Here is an 8266-nt window from a genome sequence, read left to right as displayed (position 1 = left end):
GGATTGTTTTCAACATTGTTTTGAAATTTGGAAGTAATTTGCAAATTTCCATTTCTGAAATATTTACAGGCACTTTATACTACAATATACTACTGACTGAATTATCAAGTGATTTGATTTCATACATGGACGCTAAGCCTAAATATCTTTGCTTTGTGAATGGAGCTTGTAAGAATACACACTGGTTGATTTGATTTACTTTTGGATTGGGCTGTTAGATCAAAGAAGGGGTGTCTGGCTGAGCTATTATCTTCACTTAGATATTTAATACTGAACAGTGATGGCTTATAATTTTAGGACTGTACCAATATCTATATTCTAGGGTTACCTCAATATTAGAAAAATTTCAATGTCGTTTGAAAGCTTTGTGTAATGTTACCATAATTTGGGGATGGCATTGCCCTCCAGCGAATATTTATTACCGACTTTTCTCAAAATCATCATCAGATTTCTACATTTAATTCTAGTTACTACTAACTAAAGCTGTAGATCAAGCCATTTAATTGGGCACAATGTTAATGTTTTTTTAAAAAACAAAGAACACTTATATATATATTGCAGAACTAATCTAAATTTTAGATAATATAGATATTTTTTTAAAACAGCAAAACTTCAAAGAGCATTACATCCCAGCAAAGCTGGATTTATATCAATAGGTTTGTGGGTGGCACGGTGGCCCAGTGGTTAGCACTGCTGCCTCACAGCGCCAGAGTCTGGGGTTCAATTCCCGCCTCAGGCGACTGACTGTGTGGAGTTTGCACGTTCTCCCCGTGTCTGCGTGGGTTTCCTCGGGCTGCTCCGGTTTCCTCCCACAGTCCAAAGATGTGCAGGTCAGGTGAATTGGCCATACTAAATTGCCCGTAGTGTTAGGTAAGGGGTATGATTGGGTAGCGCTTCGACGGGTCGGTGTGGACTTGTTGGGCCAAAGGGCCTGTTTCCACACTGTAATGTAATCTAATCTAATCTAAAAAAAAAGGTTTGCTTAATTCACCCATGCCCGGGCTTTTCCATATAAAATAAGAAAATAATGGGTAGGAAGAGAATGCTAGTGCATAATTTAAAATGAATGAACTTTTTGCCAGTATGGGCAATATATTTACTCCAGCGGGCTATTTGAGTTTGATTAATTTGAGAATTATTTATTTCAAAATTGCTCTTAGGCTACGAGCCTGCTGAAGAGCACAAATTATGGCCTCAAATAAGGTACTCCCGCAATACTCAAACCAGAAAATGGGTGACCTCTATCAGATTAGTTTGTGTTACTTCTTTGCTGCTGCCTATTTTAATTGAATATATGTATATTGTATATACTTACATACAAGGAGGAAATAGTTTATACTTTATTACAATGGATACTTCACGGTCTCCAACCTTGCAAGGGGAGATGATAAAGATCGAATTTGACCTGTTGTGTGGACTTGCCATTGCCAGCATTGGTGCACAAGAAGGGACAGTTTACCTGTGCGATCCTGAACAAACAGAGACTGTGTACCAACTATGCCAGGAAAATGTCCTTGTGTACCAAAAGACTGAATGTTGCCAAGAAAGACTTTTGCAGTGGTCAGCTGCATAAAAAATTAACAGTTCATTTACAGAACAAGTCTAAATGGTCCTTACCATGTAAAACTGCTGTGTGCCAGTTTGATTACATTTGTACTATGGGCATCCCTGATAAGCCTTATCCCCTTTCAGATAGATCATGTAGTAAAAGAAGGTATGTTTCTAGAAACCTATAATAACATTTTTGGAGAGGATGAAGTAATTTGTTATGCCCTTACTTCAGTAAGAGACTCCCTGACCCGTTTTATCCTTCCAAATCCTAACATGGGGGTATGGAATGGGGGTACCTTTTTAGTTATTACCTATCCCCACCTGTTACTTGCTTATGGACTTCCTTCAATAAATCCGCAATATCCTATCCAAATTACTACAAGGAATGGGGGTGCGCTTATGTTAGAGTGCGTATTTTTTTTTGTGCTATGATTAAATGTATTAGTCGTCACTACTTTTCTGAAGGACCTTGCTTAACGAAATATATCCCTATTATCACTGGAATTCAAACTCTATGTGGAGAAGTAACAACACACACCTTCATTATGATACCCCTAATGGCACCAGTTATTGGAGGGGAAGAACCATTTTGTGATGTTGACCATGTTTCTTATCAAGAAACTCACCTCATTAGTACTGGATGATTTTCACCCTCAGCACCCAGGGCTGAATTATGTAATCATGGATTATCCACATACCCCAGGAAGTCATAAATATAGGCCTGCACCTCACTGGGAAGGTCCCTCTATTGCCTATGCTAAACATGGATATTATTTTTCAGTTATAATAAGGCAGCTAACTACCTTGTCCTGAATAGAGCAAGTAGTCCTTGTGTCGTAGCTGTAGGAATACTATTTCCAACTCCTGTTCCATGTCCAATTACCTGGCAATGAAATCATAATTCCTCTTTCAAACATACAGTTTCTCCTGACTTCTCTGCAGAATGGAAGAATCCAAAGACCATATCAAGAAATAAAACACACTCATTGGCATATGCAGCTCTTGGTGTTCTTTCATTAGGAGAGTCCTTAAGAATTATTAGTCATCAAAACCATAATTATCTCATTGTTGGACTCACAATTTTGGGAAATGAGACAACTGCTAGCTTAATAGAAATTAGAAATGCTTTCTGAATTGCGCCTATTTGCCCAACAAAACCGATTACATACTTGCTTAGGAAGGTGGATTTTGCGCTATAGTTAAAGGAAAATGCATTACGAGGGTCACTGATCTTTTCGAAAACATTACTAGACATATTGATAATATTCACACTTTTGTCAACCAAATGAACGAAAGTGCGGGATGGGAAGATTGGGGTTTGGCTCATGGGTATAACTGATTAATGAATATGTATTTGTATGGTGCTATTGTTTTAATTGGTCTTTTTATTGATATTGCTACAGTTACGTGTATTATTGCTAAAATATCAACTTCTGTTGACAATATTGGCTCTATCCAGAAAATGCTCCTTCTCCACTTAGATGAAGACGAGGAAACACCATTGCCTGCCCTTAGTTCCCCTTCGGAGGAAGAGGAAGTATGGCAGTGCTTTGCTGCCATTGAATTGGATTGATTTGATCCATGCCTTTATGGTGTGGTCATAAAATGACCAAAGGTGGGGGGGAATGAGGATCTAAAATTGGAATTTAGGCAACACAAATATGTAGATTTTTATTTCAACAAAATGGTTTCTCAATTTAAAAGAATACTACAAAATGGCCTGTAAACCATACTGCTGAACATACTGCTGATTTGCAGAATTAACTTGCAGTTCAAAGATAAGAGGACAATGGAGTTTTCATAAGATGAACACTGACACATTAATTGACTATTTGAACTAACCTTGAACTAATACATGGCATGACAATTTACGTAAATTAGATATCCTTCTTAAAGAAAATATAATTGGATTAACTTGCTATAAATCATGTCACCTTATGATATGTGATTGGTCTTACTTGTAATTAAGGCTGTACTATTTCTTAAAAGAAACATATGAATAATGTGTAATTTTCAAATGTAATTGCGCAACTTCACCCCGAAACACAGAAGCTTCAATCTGTGTTGCTGGATAGAATTGCAACACCTTAATTTAATAAACTAATGAACCTTGCTTTTTGAATAGACCGCATTTGTCGATTCCTTTGACCGATCTCGAACCAAGAAGCCCCTCTTGAGGGGACGCAGATCTTCAGTACTAGCTGTCTTCATGAAGAGGGAGAGAAAAAAAAGGCATGTTGTAGGTCGACTACAGCAAAATCTTTAGCATCTGATGGAACAGAGGCTAGGATATGGGCTGGATTTGGGACCAGGGCATGGAAGGGCTGCACAATAGCATTAATAGCTCTTAAGCCTTGAACAAGTCTATATTGGTCCAGCCTGTCAGGTTTTGGGATGGCCATAATCGGAGTGTTATAGGGTGACTGGCAAGGGACTGGGATGCCTTGGCGGAGAAAGTCATCAATCAGAGCGGTAAGGCTCGGTATTGCTTGTTGCTTCAGTGGATATTGGCAGATGGATGGTAGGGTAGCACTCTGTTTGAGAGAAATCCGAATGGGTTCACATTCCACAAGTCCAATGTGGGAGGATGATTCAGCCTTACATCAGGGTGGACGAAATCAAGGATATCTCTCTATCTTCATGATGCAGGAGTGTGGTTTGGTGAGGGATGTGTTGGGAGTAGTAGAGGACAGTTATTCCTCCTGGGAGTGTTTGCAGATGACGACAATAGAGATCTGCTTTGATGGTTGCATTGTGGACCAGTGGACCCAAATCTCAAGCATGGTAAGGCAGATTGACTTTGAGTGATGTGGGGTGCTGATGTGTTTGCCTGTTTCCACAGGTGAGCCAGTATTTGAATGTAGTCTGTTTCACCTTCTGGCCCAGTAACTTGGGCCAAGTCCATTCAGTACCAATAAGGTTTATGAAAAAATCTTTGAGGGATTTGTCTTTGCCTGTTCGATCATAGGCAAGGGTTACATGACCATCTAAGCTTTGAGGACCGAGGTCAAGTGACCACCAGTGAGGTTTGGTGGATATGTACAACTGGCCTTCAACTGAATCAGGCTCACGTTGGATACCATCAGGGGAACAGAGCTGAAAATGTGTTGCTGGAAAAGCGCAGCAGGTTAGGCAGCATCCAGGGAACAGGAGAATTGACGTTTCGGGCATAAGCCCTTCTTCAGGAATGGCTTCCTGAAGAAGGGCTTATGCCCGAAACGTTGATTCTCCTGTTCCCTGGATGCTGCCTGACCTGCTGCGCTTTTCCAGCGACACATTTTCAGCTCTGATCTCCAGCATCTGCAAACCTCACTTTCACCATCAGGGGAACATGCAAGCTTGACTTGAAAGGCACACAACAAGTCTCGTCCCCATCAGGCTGTAGGATAATGTAGTGGTAATAAAGCGACGGTGCAAGGAATAACACTGGAAATAGATGGAAACTGGATCAGAAACTGCATACAAATGAGTCTCACCTTGGAAACCTTGGTTCTTCTTGGAAATTGGAAGATTCATGTCGGATGTCACTGAAGACATTGAAGCTCCCATGTCAATCAAAAAAGGGGTACCATCGACTTACAATTTTAAGCAGAACTGTAGGTTCCTGTTCATGAGATAAAGAACTCAGAGGAAAATTAGTCAGTTATTGGGAAAAAGATGGTGTATCATCCCCTACCTTGGGAAGAGGGTAGGTCTGAAGATTGAAGCTAGACAGCATAAGTCTGGGTACTGTCATCAATAGGGGAAGTGACAGGAAGTTGATGAGAAGGAGTAGGGGTCGACTGGAGGGGAACAGCAGAGGTCTGAGAGTTGGGAAGGTCCACCGTGTGATAGGCGGGAGGCAAACCTGCCAGCAGTGGAGGATTTGGAATTGTAGTAGTAAGTTGAGAAGGGTCTACAGGGGCTGTAGGTTGGGGACTAAAAGGGGAAGGGGAACCAGGAGATAGCAGAGATGGGATTGTGGTGTATTGTGTAAAGAGGAACACCAGTCATCCAAATCCGAATGTTCATTGTCTCCCGCACTCAAACTAAGGCCAACCATTGAACTGCGCAGTTCTTTAGTATCATTACATTTATATAGAGATTGTTCAGATTTTAACCTTTTCTCAAGTGCACATTCCTTTTTGAGAGCTTCAACCGGTTTAAGAATACCACCGTCGGTCAATTTGATGCCCAATTTAGTAGCATTTTCATACCAAGAAGCAAGTAAAGAATTATCTTTAAGTTCATAACAACCCTGCCCCCTGTAAAAGCACCATCCCATATTCCCAATTCCTTCATCTCCACCGCATCTGCTCCCAGGAGGACCAGTTCCAAAACCGTACAACCCAGATGGCCTCCTTCTTCAGCGAATCCTCCAGCAACACATTTTCAGTTCATAACAATAGTAATGGCAAAGTCTAATTAATTCTTTAGTTTTTCTTTGAGCCCATATTTTTCCACCAAATTTGCTGTTGGGCTGACTTTACCATGTCTAAATTCTTCGACCCTCCAAATGGCCATTGTTCAACTCCCAACTTTTTGTTTGGGTCACCAGACAACTGTCTAAAACTTTGGGCTTTTTTCCAGATATTTATCACGTAACACCTACAAAGGATAATCTTTCGCAATGGTCGAATTTATATAATTTATCATACTTTCTTATTTTCATAATTTAAAACAGGTGAATATTTCAACATATAGAACAACACAATACTAAAAGACTTTTTAAAGTGAATGTAAATGTTTAAAATACAATTTTCAAATCAAATTTAAATGTCTAAATCACAATTTCTTTAATCAAGACGTTTACGTTTGGAGCTCCAGATAACAAGACAGAAACATTCAAACACTAGTAAACAAATAGGCATTCAAACCAGACAACAATGAGTTAAATCTTCCACAGGCTGAAGGGGAACAAACTGCTCTCTCTCTCTCTCTCTGTCACACACACACATCCTACAATTTCCTCCTTGATCATGCAGTTCAGGACAAGTTTTTAGAGTCGTTTAACAAGTCTGCAATGCAGGAAAATAGAAGACTGAAATTTATTTTAACTCTACCCCCAAACACAAGATTGTCTTCCCAAACTAATCTTGATTAACTTTTTCAATTACATACGTATATCCTCGAGACCCACAACGTTTACCTTATATTCCTATTTGTCCAAGTAACTCAGTTCCTACATCTTTTTTTCTCATGGCAATCTGCCTTTAATAAACAAAATTCACAACTTCTTAATCATTTCCTTTTTGACCAATTGATCATGTATAATTCTAAAACCAGTATTCAACGCCAAAACTTCTTAAAATGTAAATTTCTGCGACCGATACTTTGTCGGGTTGGATCAGAACCAAAGTCAGCGAAGGGTAGAGCCCACCCCGAAACAAGTGAGAGGAAAACCAAACGGAGGAGGAAATACTGGGTGGCCAAGCCCTCTTCACCTAATCGTGGTGGTCTCAAGGCACTTACTCCGCTGCTGATGCTCTGTCCGTACCGAGTTGAGTCACTCGGTTTCGCGATCGGTCAATTATCACACCCGTAAAAGACTCTTTGTCCAACAAGCAAACAATCATTTATTGTATGTTTCAGCGCTGGGCTGGTAAACTCTGATTCGCCCAGAAGTAGGAAAACTTCTTGGCCATCAAAAGAATCCAAGAACCTTACAAAGTTTGCATAAGACTTAAATACATTTATCATCATCCAATATGAGCATGATGGCATTGTTAGATCCGATGAATTACTTCGTGGGTAGTAAATTGAACCAATGATATTGATTGCTTGCAAATGTGGTTAGTTATTTAAATGGCTTTAAGGACTATCAGTAGAACTTCCACATAGGGAACTATTATGTTCGACCGCCATCGTTATTTCTGTTTTTTTTATCGGAATTACAACAGTCTGTGGTTTCTTGTTTCTGACTGGTTCACAGCAATTTTAATTTAGTAATGCAGAATTTGGAGAAGCCATTTTGGCCTACCTCCCAGAGGCCCATATCCTCACCTGTACCACTGGACCGGTTTGACTTGACCTGTAGGACTGACCGTGGTGAGTCCCCTGGATTGATATCAGTGATGCACTTGACGAAGTGTGTCGGTACCTTCTGATTAAACATAATTCCCCTTTACCTCAAGTAAGTACTACACCTCTTCAATTTTCACACATGACCATTTGGTTGAAGCACATGTAGTATGTTTGGTGTAGAATCTTACACATGCTGTAGGTTTGACATTGATGTAGCACGGTGACATACACCAACATATGTTAACAGAGATGTTCAACTTTTGGAGAGATTTTGATAGCATAAATAACGAAAAACTGTTTCTACTGCAAGAAGGTCAGTCAACCGGAGGAGACAGATATAGGTTAACTAACAAAAGGATGAAAGAGAAGATGAGAATTTTTTTGCTCAGCCACTTTACCTACCTGCAGGGCTTGAAAGGGAAGTAGAATACTTAATAAAGAAACATTTGCATGGCTCCAGAACATAGAACATAGAACAATACAGCACAGAACAGGCCCTTCGGCCCACGATGTTGTGCCGAACATTTGTCCTAGCTTAAGCACCCATCCATGTACCGATCCAATTGCCGCTTAAAGGTCACCAATGATTCTGACTCTGCCACTCCCACAGGCAGCGCATTCCATGCCCCCACCACTCTCTGGGTAAAGAACCTACCCCTGACATCCCCCCATACCTTCCACCCTTCACATTAAATTTATGTCCCCTTGTAAC

At 40.2% G+C, this 8266-nt stretch overlaps 1 protein-coding gene across 1 annotated transcript in view; it reads right to left on the bottom strand.

Annotated features, from left to right (window-relative positions):
• Nucleotides 1-907: 907 nt before the first annotated feature.
• The window catches only part of LOC122551854 (C-X-C chemokine receptor type 2-like), a 68842-nt gene continuing 61483 nt past the window's right edge, over nucleotides 908-8266 (bottom strand). The window contains exons 2-3 of the transcript XR_006312211.1: nucleotides 5028-5155; nucleotides 908-3752 (exon numbers count right to left, since the gene is read on the bottom strand). The gene's annotated coding sequence lies outside the window, so the exon portion shown is untranslated. The remainder of the gene's footprint in view (nucleotides 3753-5027; nucleotides 5156-8266) is intronic.

This window comes from Chiloscyllium plagiosum, chromosome 7 (genome assembly GCF_004010195.1).
Source record: "Chiloscyllium plagiosum isolate BGI_BamShark_2017 chromosome 7, ASM401019v2, whole genome shotgun sequence".
Taxonomy (NCBI): Eukaryota; Metazoa; Chordata; class Chondrichthyes; order Orectolobiformes; family Hemiscylliidae; genus Chiloscyllium; species Chiloscyllium plagiosum.
This window is presented reverse-complemented; position numbering and strand designations above follow the sequence as displayed.